The sequence below is a fragment of the Piliocolobus tephrosceles genome, chromosome 9 (genome assembly GCF_002776525.5).
Source record: "Piliocolobus tephrosceles isolate RC106 chromosome 9, ASM277652v3, whole genome shotgun sequence".
NCBI classification, from domain to species: Eukaryota; Metazoa; Chordata; class Mammalia; order Primates; family Cercopithecidae; genus Piliocolobus; species Piliocolobus tephrosceles.
In genome coordinates, this window is record NC_045442.1 from 46,318,985 (window position 1) to 46,336,294 (window position 17,310).

Genomic DNA, 17,310 nt, shown 5'->3' on the forward strand with positions numbered 1-17,310 from the left:
TGGCCTGCTAGTGAATTTGAATAAATTGGGTTTAAAATGATTTTCCGGGTTTTCATGTGTTGACTGCTTTGAAAAGAACAAAAGCAACTCAGAACAATGCCTGTGGCAAATTGCTTGGTACTATTAGAAAATTTCACTCGTTTAGAAAGAAGTATTTCTTTTAAAAAATGGAGACTCTATAATAGCTTTAATGCTATACATAGCTACTTGTTCCTAAAAATAATGAATTGTTGGCAAATTTAATTAGGTCATGTATATAGCAATATGTTTAAAATAAGACCTCTTTCCATTCCTCACTGCCTATTTCATAAGATAGAGAGTGCTATCCTTTAATTGCACAAGGATGCAGTAAATTGTAGTCTTAAAATTCCCTACCAAGGTCTAATTTGGGTCAATGCTGAGATGATGGTGCTTCACAACTTAGCCACAACCAAATCTTGATGAATTTACAGCAGAGACTCCTTACATATGGGTTACTATTTCAAATTATAGTTATTGAAATGAACTGTACCCTTAAATAACTAGGATCTTTTCACAAACTTTAGCTGAAGAATGGCAGCTAACAACTGAATCAACGAAGCTCAGTAAAAATTTTAAGAAACATTTTGGTTGATCAGTTTTCATGAGAACCAAAGATCTGAACATCTACTCTGCTAATTCTTGTAGGACATCTCTAACAGTAAAGCCACCCATTAGCCATGTTTCTCAATTTCAGCTACAAAGATTTTAAGACTAATGCCTAAATTCTTCCTCCAAAGGTTTTAATTGGTTTAAGGTGCAGGCTGGACGTTGGGATTTTTATAAGCTCCCAATCGATTGAAAGAAGCAGCCAAGGTTGTGGACTTTAAAGGTTTACAGGTTTCTAAGTTTAGCAGCAAACTCACAGCCGCTGATAATTTCCTCTTAAACCTAACAATTCTGTTTCACTTAGCCAGTGAATGATGATATCCCTCTAGAAAATACCCAAACCTGGACCTTCCTTTGATGATGAAATGAGAGTTTCTTAAGCTGGCATGAGTACTTTTTATATTTCCCTCATGGCTCTAATATACAGCCAGGGTTGCAAACTGCTTCTTTACAGTTATTTAGACCTAGCCAATGTGATGCTCTTTCAATGTAGATAACTGAAGAAAATACACATGATTACTCATTAGAGCATTTTATTTAAAAATGGAATTTTGCTTGATAACAATTCAATTTTTGTTTACATCACATATGTAACAGATATGTGTTCTAGTTAGAATAGCCTTCTTCATCCAACTTACAGTGCCTGGGAGGTAAATCCTAACACTTGACCAAATTGTACCTAAGTGAAAGAAAATTGGCATTATGAATACAGCAAGTCCTCATTTAACATCCTCAATAGGTTCTTGGAAACTACAACTTTGAATGAAATGACGTACAACAAAACCACACTGATCACAGGCTAATTGATAGAAACAACTGTTAAGCTCCTAAGCCCCAAAACACTTCTAATATTAAACATTGAAATAAATGTGAGCTATACATATATTTAAGAAAGATAAATAAAAACAACTAAGATGATTATTTACCCCATTATTCTAGTTCAGGGTCTTAGGTGACCAGAACTCACTCAGGGTGCAAGGCAGGAGGAACTATCCCTGGACAGGACACCAGCCCATCACAGGGTGCGCTCACACAAAACCACTCACACTGGGACCATTTGGACACAACAATGAACCTAATGGGCGTGTCTTTGGGATGTGGGAGGAAACAGGAGTACCTGGAAGAAACTGATGTAGATGTGGGGAGAATGTGCAAACTCCACTCAGATAGTGGCGCTTGCTGAAAATTGACCTTTTTCTTGTCAACCTTATAATGAAATGATGTTGAACGATGACATTATTCAAGGACCTGCTGTACATTTTAGTTTAACAATGTTTCTACCCAAATGTGAGGAGTCTGTCACTCAGCTGCTAATACAAGACTTTTTCCCATGGGCTTAGGGTGTCTACTCTTTTTTCCTTTCAGTTTACATTTTATTATGTTTATGTATTTTTTTTCGAGGCAGGGTCTCAGTCTGTAGCCCACATTGGAGTACAGTGGTGTGATCATAGCTCACTGTAACCTTCAGCTTCTGGGCTCAAGAGATCCTCCCACCTTCACTTCCCAAGTAGCTAGGACCACAGGTGCATGCCACCATGTCTGGCTAATTTTATTTTTTGTAGAGACGGGGGCCTTCATATGTTGCCCAGGCTGTTCTCGAACTCCTGACCTCAAGCAATTCCCTGCCTCTACCCTGCAATGCTTTCTACTCAGCAGCCCAAAGTGCTGGGATTACAAGTGTGAGCCACTGTGCCTGGCTTGATGTTTACTCTTTTGTTTGTTTGTTTGAGACAGGGTCTCGCTCTGTCACTCAGGCTGGAGTACAGTGGCATGACCATGGCTTACTGCAGCCTTGACCTCCCGGGCTCAATCAGCCCTCCCACCTCAACCTTCTGAGTAGCTGGAACTACAGGCACAAACCACTATGCCTGGCTAATTTTTGTACTTTTTGTAGAGACGGGTTTCTGCCGTGTTGCCCAGACTGGTCTCAAATTCCTGGGCACAAGCAATCCTCCTGCCTTGACCTCCCAAGTGCTGGGATTACAGGCCATGAGCAACCACAACTGGCTGCAACTTCGTAATTGCAGATCAACTCAGGCTGCTCATCTAGGGGAAAGTGTTATTTTACCATTAACATCCACCCCTTGTTAACACTGTGGCGTTCTTGCTTGGTGTCTCCCCTAATGAAAAAGTTTTTATTTTCTCTCAGGTGAAGTCACTCCTCACCTGCTTCTTTTGTGCCTTTGGTCCTGAATACTCCTCTTGAACTGGGGCAGAGGCTCCCTAATTATCTTCACTGTCTCACCATCTGCTTTGGGACTTCTTTTTCAGTTAACATCCTTTTGATTTATGGCTCAACTTTATTCATAACTTGCCCCTGGTTAAAACAATTATTTCTTTATTTAAGGATTTCAGCCCAAATAGCCTCATTCCTAAACAATTTCCTAGATGCTTCTCATACAGATGATTGTTGAACGAGACTTTGACAAGCACTGATTGCTCAAAGGAATTTTTGCCAAGTCTCACTTATGTTAAGATTAAGGCCTTTTTTGGTATTGCCAAAGTCTGGGGACAAAGAACCTTGTGCATACTATGTACTATTTGAAGAATGAATGGCGAATTTTTAAGGCCAATAGTTTTTCCTAACATCATAAAACTTCTACATACATGATTCTACATTATATTATCTGGCTATTCAATATTCTTTAATTTTTTCTTTCTTTTATTAGATATTTTACAAGAGTTTGCTACATTGTTGGGGGATAAAAGTGAGTAAGACAAGGTCTAACGTGACTACAAGGATCACATCTTGAATTATGTCAAGAGTAGATGGTCAATGGATGTTTTTGAATGACTGGATGCCAAATGGCAAAGCAAGGAGATGCACAGGTGAAAAATGCCCATCTCCAAGTTGGATGATGTCAGGGTTCAGAAAGGACTTCCCATCTCCTCTTATGCTGGTGCCAAGAGGCACCTTTACACAGTGTATTATAGAGACACTGATATTGGAGCATTAGGAATGGCTGTATTCATAGGAGATGTTTTCAGAGACATGGCAAAGGGGCCCTTCTTTGGTCAACTGTTCATCCTGAAGTGCAGTCCATTTTTTTAAAACAAATAAAATTCAATTATGTAAATTATAACTATTTTCTTGGAAATGGCAATCTTAAAGTGTTAAAAGGATTATTAAGTTCAAGAAAAGAAAACAAGTGGTCACAAGGTTGCGAGACAATTTTGTGAAGTTTAAGTTTATTTTGCAAACATAGTAAGAAAAAATGTCTATACTGTGATTCCTTCGCATTGTAGGTGACATCATCTAAAGTGACTCAAGTGCCCTTGAATTTGAACAGAATAGGGACAGGTTTATTGCTAAAATACAGGCCTCTTATAAAAGCTTTGGTGCATAGAAATTATGACCTTTATCTACCACATTTTATTATTTTATTTTTTGAGATAAAGTCTCATTCTGTTGCCCAGGTTGGAGTCCAGTGATGTGATCTCAGCTCACTGTAACCTCTGCCTCCCAGGATCAAGCAATCCTCCTACCTCAGCCTCCCAAGTAGCTAGGATTACAATCATGCACCACTGCACTCAGCTAATTTTTATATTTTTAGTAGAGATGGGGTTTCACCATGTTGGCCAGGCTAGTCTTGAACTCCTGACCTCAGTTGATCTGCCCGCCTCAGTCTCCCAAAGTGCTGAGATTACAGGTGTGAGCCACCACGCCCAGCTCATATTTTACATTATAGTAAATAATGTTTTAGAAACATGGATTCATCTGTAGATAATAAAACTATCTCTGTCCAGAATTACTATTGTCATTGTGTCTGTCAGTGTTTTCTGTTGATTAGTGCTGTTAGCCAAAAGGGATTATAAACAGGAAATACATTAGACAGGAGCAAATTAGCAAATTCAGCCATCATTAAAGTTTCACTCAAGTTGTAACATAAGATATGACTTGTTTAATGTTGCTTATACCTGAAGTCATGTTAAATGTGAAGTGTTAAGGAAACTTTGGAGAAATGCACGTTGTTAGGATGCTTTCAGGAGTGACTTATTTCTTCTGCTGAAGGAGAATGTCTAAAAGTTCTAGAAAGAAACTGTCAGGCCTCTGAGCCCAAGCCAAGCCATGGCATCCCCTGTGACTTGCAGGTATACCCCCAGATGGCCTGAAGTAACTGAAGAGTCACAAAAGAAGTGCAAATGCCCTGCCTCGCCTTAACCGATGACATGCCGCCACAAAAGAAGTGAAAATGGCCGGTCCTTGCCTTAAGTGATGATATTATCTTGTGAAATTCCTTTTCCTGGCTCATCCTGGCTCAAAAAGCTCCCCCACTGAGCACCTTGTGACCCCCACTCCTGCCCGCCAGAGAACAACCCCCCTTTGACTGTAATTTTCCTTTACCTACCCAAATCCTATAAAACGGCCCCACTCTTATCTCCCTTCGCTGATCTCTTTTCTGATTCAGCCCGCCTGCACCCAGGTGAAATAAAAAGCTTTATTGCTCACACAAAGCCTGTTTGGTGGTCTCTTCACACGGACGCGCATGACAGAAACAGCTAGCATCTGTAGGGTATTGGTGCCCTTTTATCATGGTGTAATGCTCCAAGAGATTGCCTGCTCCTTCTCTCTTGCTGCCCTACTGGGGTAGTAGAACCTCACCTCTGTGCAAATGGGGCAGTGGAATGTGAGGGGAAATGGTGGAAGAAACAGCCTCCTATTAAGACGAATTCCCCTCACCTGGACCAGTGCAGTAGACTTTTACGTGCCTTCTCTGGCCTGCCTTCAGTGCCTTTCAAAACATAATCTGAACTATTTTTGGGAAGATGGAGTATCTTTCTGAACTTCTGCCACTAAGAACAACCAAAAACTCTCAATGTTATATATAAAACAAACATAAGAAGATTTTCAAAGGTGAAAAAAAGAAGCCAGACCACCTAGGGATCTAGGGATCAAAGTGTAACAAGGTGGTGGGCTCCTTAGATTATGTTTTTGTCCTATATATCCCAGACTTGGAGAGAAAGAGGCTGACAACCCAGAAATAACAATATGCACATACAAGTAAAGCCCCAACAAAAGCCTACTCTCTCCACCCAAAAGACCAGTAAAAGAGCAAATAGAATTCAGCAACATATATAATAATATATCATGACCAAGTGAGGTTTATTTCAGGCTGGCTCAGTAGTTGAAAATGAAGCTATTTAATCCATTGTATTAACAGGCTACAGAAAAAATCCTCGATCATAACAATCAATGGATACAGGAAGACTCCGACAAACTTCGACACCCATGAATGATCCTAAAAACTATCAGAAAAATGGGAATAGAGGGGAATTTCCTCAACATAATATAGAATAGCTACAAAAAACTGTACACATAACATTACACTGGTTGGGCCTGGTAGCTCACTCTTGCAATTCCAGTGCTTTGGGAGGCAAGAGGATTGCTTGAGGCTAGGTGTTCAAGACCAGCCTAGCCAACAGCGTGAGATCTTATCTCAAAATTTTTTTTAACTTTACTTTTAAATACCATTGTAGTGGCAGTTGCATGTAGTTCTAGCTATTTGGGAGAGGCTGAGGCGGGAAGATTGCTAGAGCCCAGGAGTTTGGTGCTGTAGTGAGCTATGATCATACCCCTGCACTCCAACCTGGCCAACAGTATCGGGAGAACCCGCTCCTTATGTTTAACATGGGTTCTTTTGTATTTCCCAAGTGTCTCGGCTGGGTTGAGAAATAAAGGGAAAGAGCACAAGAGAGAGAAATTTAAAGCTGGGTGACCGGGGGAGATATCACATGTCGGCAGGATCCGTGATGTTCCCCGAGCCGTAAAACTAGCAAGTTTTTATTAGCGATTTTCCAAAGGGGAGGGAGTGCATGAATAGGGTGTGGGTCACAGAGATCATACACTTCACAAGGTAATAAAATATCACAAAGCAAATGGAGGCAAGGCGAGTCACAGGACCACCAGATGAGGTGAAATTAGAATTGTTAATAAAGTTTCCACAAGCATTGTCATTGATAACATCTTATCAGGAAACAGGGTTTGAGAGCAGGTAACCTGTCTGACCACAATTTATTAGGTGGGAATTTTTGTCCTAATAAGCCTGGGAGCACTATAGGAGACCGGGGCTTATTTCATCCCTTTGGCTTCAACCATAAAAGATGGGACGCCTTAAAAAGGGGCCGTCTATAGGCCTACCTTCAGGGCACATTCTCTTTCTCAGGGATGTTCCTTGCTGAGAAAAAGAATTCAGCGATATTTCTCCTATTTGCTCATGAAAGGGGAGGAATATAGCTCTGTTCCATCCGGCTCATTGGCAGCCAGTTCAAAGTTACCTCTCTTGTTCCCTGAACATCGCTGTTATCCCGTTCTTTTTAAAAGATGCCCAGATTTCATATTCAAACACACATGCTCTACGAACAATTTGTGCAGTTGATACAATCACAGGGTCCTGAGGCGACATTCATCCTCCTCAGTTTACAAAGAAGATGATGGGATTAGAGATTAAAGTAGGCCGGGCGCGGTGGCTCAAGCCTGTAATCCTAGCACTTTGGGAGGCCAAGATGGGCGGATCACGAGGTCAGGAGATCGAGACCATCCTGGCTAACACGGTGAAACCCTGTCTCTACTAAAAAATACAAAAAACTAGCTGGGCGACGTGGCGGGCGCCTGTAGTCCCAGCTACTCGGGAGGCTGAGGCAGGAGAATGGCGTGAACCCGGGAGGCGGAGCTTGCAGTGAGCTGAGATCCGGCCACTGCACCCCAGCCTGGGCGACAGAGCGAGACTCCGTCTCCAAAAAAAAAAAAAGAGATTACAGTAAAGACAGGCATAGGAAATCATAAGGATATTCATTGGGGAAGTGATAAGTGTCCATGAAATCTTCACAATTTATGTTCAGAGATTAAAGACAGGCGTAAGAAATTATAAAAGTATTAATTTGGGGAACTAATAAATGTCCATGAAATCTTCACAATTTATGTTCTTCTGCCATGGCTTCAGCTGGTCCCTCTGTTCGGGGTCCCTGACTTCCCTCAACACAACAGTGCAAGACTCTGTCTCTTAAAAAAATTCCAGCAAGTTTTAAAAATAGATCTAGACAACACTAGTCTACAATGTATATAGAAAGGCAGAGGAACTAGAATAGCTAAAACAATTTCGAAAAGGAAGACTAATGTGAAAGGAACCAGTCTTACTTGGTTTCAAGGGTTTCAAGACTTATTATACAGCTTCTATAGTCAAAACTATATGGTATTGGCAGAGGAATAGACACATAGATCCATGGAACAAAACAGGAAACCTAGAAACTGATACACACATATATATGCAACTGATGTTTTGACACAGGTGTAAAAGAAATTCAATGGAGGGAAGATAACTTTTCAATAAATGGTGCTGAGCAATCCTTAAGGTTAAAAAGTGAGCCTCAACCTAAGATTTATACCTTATGCAAAAATTAACTCAAAATAACTCACAGACTTAAATAGAAAACATTAAAACTATCAAACTTTTAGTAAGAAAAAATCTTCATGAAGTAGGACTCAGCAAAGACGACTTAGACTTGACACCAAAAATATGGTTCATAAAAGGAAAAGCTGATAAATTAGACTACATCACAATTAAAAAACTTTGCTCTGTGAAAGACCCTGTTAACAGGATAAAAAACAAATTGGAGAGTGGGAAAAGAATTGCAAACCCCGTATTTGACAAAAAGGACTAGTATTTGGAATAAGAAAGTAAACTCTCAAAACTCAACATTAAGTCTAATAATCCAATTAGAAAATAGGCAAAAGACCCGAAGAGACACTTCACCAAAGGTAATATACAGATGGCAACTAAGCGCACGAAAAGATGTTCAGCTTCGTTGGCCATTAGAGAAACTCAAAGCAAAACCACAACAAGCTATTACTACACACCTATCTGAATGGCTGAAATAAAAAACAGTGGCAACATTAAATTCTGATGAGAATGAGGAGAAACTAGATCACTGGTACATTACTGTTGAGACTGTAAAATGGTGCAGATACTCTGGAAATAGTTTGACAGTTTGTTTATGCATGATGGTTTCTACATGCAGCTACCATATAACTCAACAATTGCACCCTTGGGCATGTATCCCAGAGAAACAAACTTCATGTTCACACAAAAACCTATAAACAAATGTTTATAGCAGCTCTATTTAAAATCTCTGGACATCGGAGCCGAGCCAGATGTCCTTCAACATGTGAATGGTTAAACAAACAGTGGCACCCCCATACATGGAACACCGCTACTCAGCCCCCTAAAAAGGAACAAACTATTGACACGTGAAACAACCTGAATGAATGTACAGAAAATTATGCTGAGAGAAAACAGCCAATCCCATGAGGTTCTATACTATATGATTCCATTTATATAACTGTTGAAGAGACAAGATTATAGAAATGGAGAACATATTAGCGGTCACCAGGAGTAAAGTGGGGAGGGCTATCCAGGGACAACAGGAGGGATTCATGTGGTGTTGAAAATGCTTTATCTTGACTGCACCAAAGACAATATCCTGGTTGTGATGTTGTACCATAGTTTTGCAAGATGTTACCTTTGGGGAAAACTGGGTAAAGGATACATGGGATTCCCCTGTATTATTTCTTACAACTGCATATAAGTCTACAATTATTTCAAAATAAAAAAGCTTAAATTAAAAAACCCTGAACGTCTTACTATATCACCTCTCTTCAGTAACGTTTTCACCACAGCTTGAAAGATAAAATCAAAATGTTTAACAATGCTTGATTAGAGCCTATATGATTAGAACTTGCATGGTCTAGCCCAGTGATTCCCAGACTTGGCAGAGTTACCTATGAAACTTATTAAAAAAATACTGATGCCTAGGTCCTAGTCCAGCTCAATTAAATGAGGATCTGTTGGTGCAACTATACAGTCATTAATGTGTTTATCTGATTAAATCTGCCTTACCACCAGACCATAGGCTCTGTGAGGGCAGGCACCAGGGCTGTTTATGCTTTCCAGCATATTTCCAGCACCCAAATCAGTATCTGTCACCCAGGAGGTGCTCAGTATTTGTGAAGCAAATGAATGAATGAATAGAGTGAAACAGAAATATCCTCCTCCCCTCTCTTTCTGCCTCCCTGAACCCATGAAAGGGATAAGGAGCCTTCCCCAGTTTCATCCCGGTCTCTCCAGGGCTCCATCACAAAATTGCAGTAGGGATCACAGCATTGCTCAGAGAGAGATCTAACCCACAAGTACGAAATCTGGAAATGATGACAGTGCCTCCTTCTTCACACTCAATCAACAAATTTAATGAAAGTGAAACAGAAGCTGACAAGGAGGCCGACATGACACATACTCTTACTCATGCAGAAATAATAGAAAGCCTTTTAAATGCAACTAAAAAAATTGAAGACACTGACAAAGAAATGAAAAAAAAAAAAAAAAAAGATTTTAGGAGAGGAGAAAAGCTGGGGGCAAAAAAGCTCCTAACTTTTGATCTAATAATCACATTTGCAGAAAGTCTGTCCTGTGCTGCTCATGGAGCCAGAGTGGTCCATATAATGTTAACGTGTGAATAAGATTATGCAAAAAGAAAGAAATTCAGCAAATTTCAAGGTATTCTTGGGCGTATTATGGCCTATTGCCCCACCTCCACCCCAGCATCTATATATCAACATTTGCAGTGTGAGTACAACAATTAATATTTTAAACAATTACCTTGAGACATTGCAAGTTCTGGAATGTGGTAAGAATCTCAGCCCACAAATCCACAAACACCAGAGTGTGGGAAATATAACTATATATTTCAGTAACTCCACTTAATTTTTATCTCTATACCACTGCCACCACCACTGCCACTACTACTTATTCTACCTATCTGATGTTAAGCTTATCCTTTTAAAAGTCTCGGCATCATTTTACTCACTCATATACAGTATTTAAAAAATTTTGGGTGGGGGCGGGGTTTTGCAAATACTCCCTGGAATTGTCAAGGCTTCCACAGGTGAAGTATTGTGGGGTGGAAGGGCAGCAAGGCCTTTCGTGTCTGGCAGCTCTGCCATTTGGATTCATGGTTTGGCTTGGGAACCTTTATTAGGCTGCTTATAGTTAGTTACATCTGCTCTCTGGCCTTGCTTTCTCCCTGACGTTGATACTGGAAAGCTGGTATGCACCCTTTTCTTTCCCTTCCCTCTCCTTTTTCCAAACAGAATGGCCTTCTAGTGTGGGGTGAAAGAAGCTCCACTCATTCCCCTTCCTGAGATATCTTGTCTCAGGAAAATACCTTGTCCCAGTTTCTTGGGGCACAAACTTTGGGAAACAAAGGCAGGAAATCTAACAGGCTTTCTGCTGTCACTGGAGGCTAGGGACACAGGCCAAAACATCTGCTGGAGTGAGGACAGGTTTGAGGGAGAAGAAAAAGAAGGAAAATGAGATATATAGGTATGGAAAAATAGATTATTCCAACATGTTGTCTTGGAATGGCAGTTGACATTACATGCTCACACAGTATGCCAAGTGCTTTATGTGGATTATTATGGAGAAATGCTCACAACCTGAAAATAAGTTGGTATTGTTATTCACATTTTATAGGCAAGGAAACTGAGGCTCCAGGAGGTTTACTCATTTGACTGATGTCACACAGCTAGTAAGTAGCAGGGCGCAGATTTGTGCCCAGTTTCTGATTCCAAAGCCCATGCTTTTAACTACTGCAGGAAAAGATAGTGATGTTTAAGATCCTGCAGCATAGGAAAGGGTATGAATCCATTTTAGGACTATTTTTCTAACGATGGGGATTGAAATAAGAAAGAATACAGGGCTTAAGCAGTGGCCTCAGTCAATAGAAACATTCAGTTAACCAGGATTCCATGAGGCTTTTCTGGCCTGGCCACTTTTCCCTCCAGCTGTGGTGGTTTCTCCTCCCAGTCCCCAGCTGTGTTCCTGTCTCTGGTTCCCTGAGTGTTGCTCTCACTGTTTTTCTTGGCACCTTTATCCCTGCAGTTCTACCTCTTGATCTTTCTGTTTCTTGCCCCTGGCTCACTCCATGACTTCTGGTTCATGATGAAGGAATTTATGCTTCAATCTTGCAGTTTTCTTTGAGAGCTAACCCAGTGGACTTTAGCTAGGGCTCATGCCAGCGGCCCTTATGGGTTCTTTCATTTTTGCCTGCTAGGTTTTCCTATGAGGTTCTCCAGTGCTCTTTCCCAGCTGCTAGATGCCCACCATGACTAGCCCTCCAAGGTCACTTGGTGAGCATTTAAGCCCTTAGGTCTCAGCAGTACCCTGGGAGAGGACCAACATCTCCTGTTGCAGCAGGTAACGTCAGTGTCCATATATCTCAAAGCATCTGTAGTAAGAAGCCATGTAGAGAACTGTTCCATTTAATGCATACAGCCAGGCCAGGAACCCCTTAACAGTGAGAGCTTTTAGCTCACAAGGAAGCCTTTAACAACCATTCAGAGGTGAGCAAGGGGCTTAAAATGATTGACTTGTCAGACAGGCATGTTTTTTAAAAAACAAAAACTGTCGCATTAACCTTGTTGTAGCCCCAGGAGTTATTGAGCTGTGTGTAACTACTACCACACTCTTTAAAACTACCATGTTCAGTGCCATTAAAACAGCTTGGCCAAAACCACAGATGGGTCACCAAGTTACGAGTGAAAACAGGAAAATAATGGGATGGGTGGGAGTGGGGACACACATGTACAAAAGTGAGGCAATTCAAATAGAAAATAAAGCAAGTAGTTATTATAGAAACAAATTGAGATTTGTAAATTTGTCCTTCGAAATTTCTCCCTCCTCTGCCTCACTTTAATGGTGCAAAGTCCCTTCAGGTTCTGAAGTGATAATTGATTATTGGTCTTCCTGCCTTTACCTACATGGTCTTTCTTTATAATTCCCCAAATCCTGTGAAGAGTTAATATCATCCCCAGTGTAGACACGAGAAAATGAGGCCCCAATAGGTTATCAAACATTTGGACAGGGTCTGGTGGACAGTAAGCTACTTTTCTATTATATGACACTGACTATAGTAGGCCCTAAGGAGTGGATTTAGGGATTTGAGGAAGAGCCCATAGATCTAGTTTAATGGCTGGCCTTTTTCAAATTAAAACATGTAATGTCTGTCCATTCCGCCTTTATGCAAGGTTGATTAGGGCCAGAGTAGAAAGCACTATAGTTCCAATATAAGGAACTTCTCTTTCCTTTGGCATTTGATAAAAAATTCTGTAGAGCCGTTATTCGGGCTGGGGAGTTTTTAAAAATGTTTATGCCCGGGCTGCACCCCATAGCAATTATGTCAGACTCCCTTTGTATGGACCCCATGCAGCAGTACTTTTAAAGCTCCCCAGGTGTTTTCCCTTGTTGCCAGGGTCAAGAACCAGGGCTCTAAAACAGTGGTTCTCAAACTCGAATATGCAGCAGAATCACCTGGAAGAAGTTTGTGCAAACACTGGTTGCTAGGACCCACTCCTAGAGTTTCTGATTCAGTTGGTCCAGGGTGGGTCCCAAGGATGTGCATGTCTAGTAAGTTCCCAGGTCACATGATATTCCTCATCTGAGGACCATACCTGGATAATTGGGGAGGTAAGTTGAGCAAAAGTAAACCCAGTCTATGCTTCTGCTCCCTTTCTTCCTGTTTATGAGGTTATAAGAAGTTTGTGTCTGATTCTCCTCCATGTCTTTCCACAGTGCTAACTCACCCAACAAGAATACTAGAAGAACATCATTTGCTGTGTAAATGATAAATAGTCTGTGAGCATCAGAAGTGTTTTTAAATAAATCAGGCAATGAATTCTATCAGGCTTTGAATGAGTTCTAAGGAGTTTACCAACATTTTCAGTAGGAAAATAAACATCTTTCAAAGAAAATGTATCCTCAAATGTAGTTGTGCTACTCATTCTAACAGCATTTTTAAAGCTTTTGCAATAACTCCTCTTTATTATTTTTAATGAAGTCAAGTTATAAAGTTTGTGGATGGGAAAAAACCTTGAGCCTATCAGGGTAGGGTTGTCAGATTTAGGAAAACAAACATACACATGCACGCACACAGGAAATCCAGTTAAATTTCAGTTTCAGATAAATAATGAATAATTTTTTAGTATAAGTATGTCCCATGCAATATTTGACAACCCTGAATGGGGATAAACATTGGGATGGGAATAACATAAATGCCTGCTGTGGAGAACCGGGACATACCATATCCATTTCTGTTTTATGGATACACAGAATTACTTACTCAGTCTTGTACCTTGAACATTGAGAACTCAACAAACATTGGCTGAATTGATAGAATATGAATACCTAAGATATAAATGCAGTATATGAAAGTGCTGAGTGATTTCAAAGAAGAATGCTTGATCAACTTAAGATTGCAGTGTATTTTGATTTAGTTATCCCACTTTGATCATTGTCTAAAACAGTGATTCTCAACTGAGGATGATTCCCCCATACCAGGGGACATTTGGCAATGTCTGGAGATATCTTTGGCTGTCACAAGTGGGTGGGGGAGGTGCTACTGACATCTATTTGTTTGAGGCCAGGAATGCTGCTAAACGCCTGATGACGTACAGGACGGCCTCTGGCAACAAAGAATTATCTGGCCCAAATGTCCACAGAGCTGTGGTTGAGAAATCCTGGTCTAGACCATAGTGCAGAGGATTTAGCAAATCTTTCGTTGAATTTTTTTGGCCGTGTCCTGGAGTGCGTTGGTCTCTCATTCTTCCAGGTGTCAACGGAGGAAAGATGGTTTCTCCTATTATACTGTGAAGGAATGGGTGGAAGAATTTTGATATGCTTCTTCAAAATCTTACGAAACAAGGAAGGTTCCAGAAAAGGTGCCAGTCTTCAGTTGCTGCTGTTCTTCCTGTAGTCTGGCCTAGATTTGAAGCTTTTGAGGAGTTCATGCAGGAACTACGAAATTTAGGTGAGTGCACTATATCAATCTCCCCTTCTTTAGTGTGGGAGATATAATTTTTGTCTCAACTTTTCAATTAGTTCTGGCCATCCAGGACTTTTTTGCAAATGGTAATTGGAAGGAGGTGCTGACCCAACACGTATTCGTTATTTTGTGTACTACCACTGTTGGTATAATACATGTACTTTGTACTAAATACAGCAACAATGAACATTCATAATACATTGAACAATATCTTACGTTTTCATTTATGTATACCTCTAATGAACTATAAAACATTTTATAGACATATATTCTTATTAAAGAACTAATTAATTCTCATGATACCCATGGGAAGCAAAGTGGGGGTGGGTTATATTATTCCCATTTTACTAGGAAATAATTAAATCTTGCCTGGAGTTACACATTGACTATTTGAAAAGCCAGGAGTAAATTACAAGTCTTGACAATGGTACCATGTCTGCCAGCCAGGGCAGTGTTCTGCTGATGGCACTGATTCATCGGTCCCTGGTTAATGCCCAGGCATAAATGTCTAATTTGAAAATCCTTTTTAAATGTAATGAGGCAGATTGTGAAGGGTGGTTGCTAATTAGAGAAGAAGGATAACATAGCAAGGACATTTCCATTCCTGGTGGTTTACCCTTTTTAAACAAAAACATACCAGTGAAAAGTAGAAAAGAAAATCATACATTATGGTTCAATAACTGTTTACTATGGGCTACTTGGTGCCAAGTCCTATGTTAGGTCTCTAAAAGATGAAAACTAAATATATATCCTTGATAGAAATTTAATATGTTATCAAAGAATCAAGACTTATGTGCAAGAAACATGCAGAGAACTGTAAAAGACATAATATAATCAAGTGCCAAAATGTGTGTATAGGAGGTTTCTGTGTCCTGGAAGGCAGACTTTTTTAATTTTTTTGAGGCAGAGTCTCATTCTGTCGCCCAGGCTGGAGTGCAGTGGCGTGATCTCAGCTCATTGCAACCTCTGCCTCCTGGGTTCAAGGGATTCTCCTGCCTCAGCCTTCTGAGTAGCTGGGATTACAGGCGCCCACCACCATGCCCGGCTGATGTTTGTAGTTTTAGTAGAGTAGGGGGTTTCACCATGTTGGTGGGGCTGGTCTCGAACTCCTGACCTCAGGTCAGCATCCACCCGCCTCTGCCTCCCAAAGTGTTGGGATTATAGGCGTAAGCCACTGCACCTGGCCCAGACATCTTTTATTTTAAAAGGGTGAAAGTGGAGAGAGTTGCATGGCGGGACCTCCGCGGCAGTGAGGGCGAGCTGCGCTGGCCCTTGAGTCCAGTGTGGCGATGCTGACCCTGGCGTTCGACTTCCTCAGCCAGGAGCCAGACTTCCTGACCATCACAGTCTGCATGCCCTACGCCCCGATCTCTGAGTTCAACGTCTACTTCGAGGGGTCTGACTTCTAGTTCTACTATGCCAAGCCGTACTTTCTCAAATTAACCCCTCCTGGAAGAATTGCAGAAAATGGAAGTGAGCAAGGGTCCTATGATGCAGATAAAGGAATTTTTACCATTCACCTGCCCAAAGAAACCCCTGGCCAGCATTTTGAGTGGCTGAACATGTGTTGCTCTTCTGGCACCAGGAAAATCCGGGACAGCAAAACCACCTGTGGAGGAAATAGGTGCTTTGAGATTCCTGAGGAAGTAGTTGACAATGAAGAGTTTGATTGGGAAATCGAGCAGACACCTATGAAGAGGTGTCAGAAAGTGCTTTGAATCCACAGTGCCACTATGGGTTCAGAAACTTACGATCAGCGGTGTTTCAGTGGTTACAGGATGAATTGAATGACATTATTAAGGATCCAGATTTCACCCCTGCAGCTGAACGAAAACAGAAGCACCTGGCAGCTGAGCTGGCCAAGTTTGATCCTGATCATTATCTAGCTGACTTGTTTGAAGATGAGGCAGTTGAACAGATTTTGAAGTATAATCCTTGGTGGACTAACAGATATTAAAAAACGACAGACTTTTTGGAAAAGAGTCAGAAGCAAGAAAATCATGCTGCATTAGTGTCTTTTTCTGAAGAAGAGAAATATCAGCTACAAGAATTTGTCAATAAATCTTATCTGTTAGACAAGAGAGCTTGTCGTCAAGTGTACTACAGTTTGATTGATATCCTTCTGGCATATTGCTAAGAAACCCATGTCACCGAAAGAGAGAAGGATGTTGAATCATCTGCATGGAATATCAGGAAACTGAGTCCAACACTATGCTGGTTGGAGACTTGGACTAATGTTCATGATATCATGGTGTCTTTTGGAAGAAGGATGTTGTGTTACCCACTCTATCGCCATTTCAAACTGGCGATGAAGGCCTGCGGGGAGACTATAAAGATATTGCAACTAGGTAAAAGTGTAGTTTTAAAGTGTCTCCTGGATAGTCACAAAATTTTTCAGGAAAACGACCCAGCATATATACTGAATGATCTCTACATCTCAGACTACTGTGTGTGGATTCAGATAGTCAAATCCAAAACGTTGGCAGCTCTTGCAGAAGCCTTAAAGGAAGTCTCCCTTACAAAGGCCCAGTTGGGGTTAGAACTGGAAGAACTAGAAGCAGCAGCACTTCTTGTCCAGGAGGAAGAATCTGCATTAAAAGCAGCCCATTCAGTTTCTGGGCAGCAGAAACTTTGCTCCAGCTCTGAGGCAAGTGATTCGGAGGACTCAGCACCGTGTCATCTGGAAACGAAGACTCAGACTCAGACTCAGAACAAGATGAACTCAAAGATAGTCCATCTGAGACAGTCAGTTCTTTGCAAGGTCCCTTTCTTGAAGAAAGCGGTGCCCTTCTTTTTTTTTTTTTTTTTTTTTTT

General features: G+C 40.9%; 1 long non-coding RNA gene and 1 pseudogene across 3 annotated transcripts in view; both read left to right on the plus strand.

Moving 5' to 3' along the window:
• Positions 1-4,770, plus strand: part of LOC111551310 — a 108,429-nt gene extending 103,659 nt beyond the window's left edge. For 2 of the 3 annotated variants that reach the window (XR_002734318.1, XR_002734320.1), the window contains one exon: positions 4,720-4,770. This is a non-coding gene — a long non-coding RNA (uncharacterized LOC111551310). Of the gene's footprint in view, positions 1-3,296; positions 3,336-4,719 lie in introns of all 3 variants that reach the window. The other variant, XR_003309564.1, reaches the window with a different exon arrangement.
• Positions 4,771-15,785: 11,015 nt separating this feature from the next.
• Positions 15,786-17,310, plus strand: part of LOC111551332 — a 1,971-nt pseudogene continuing 446 nt past the window's right edge.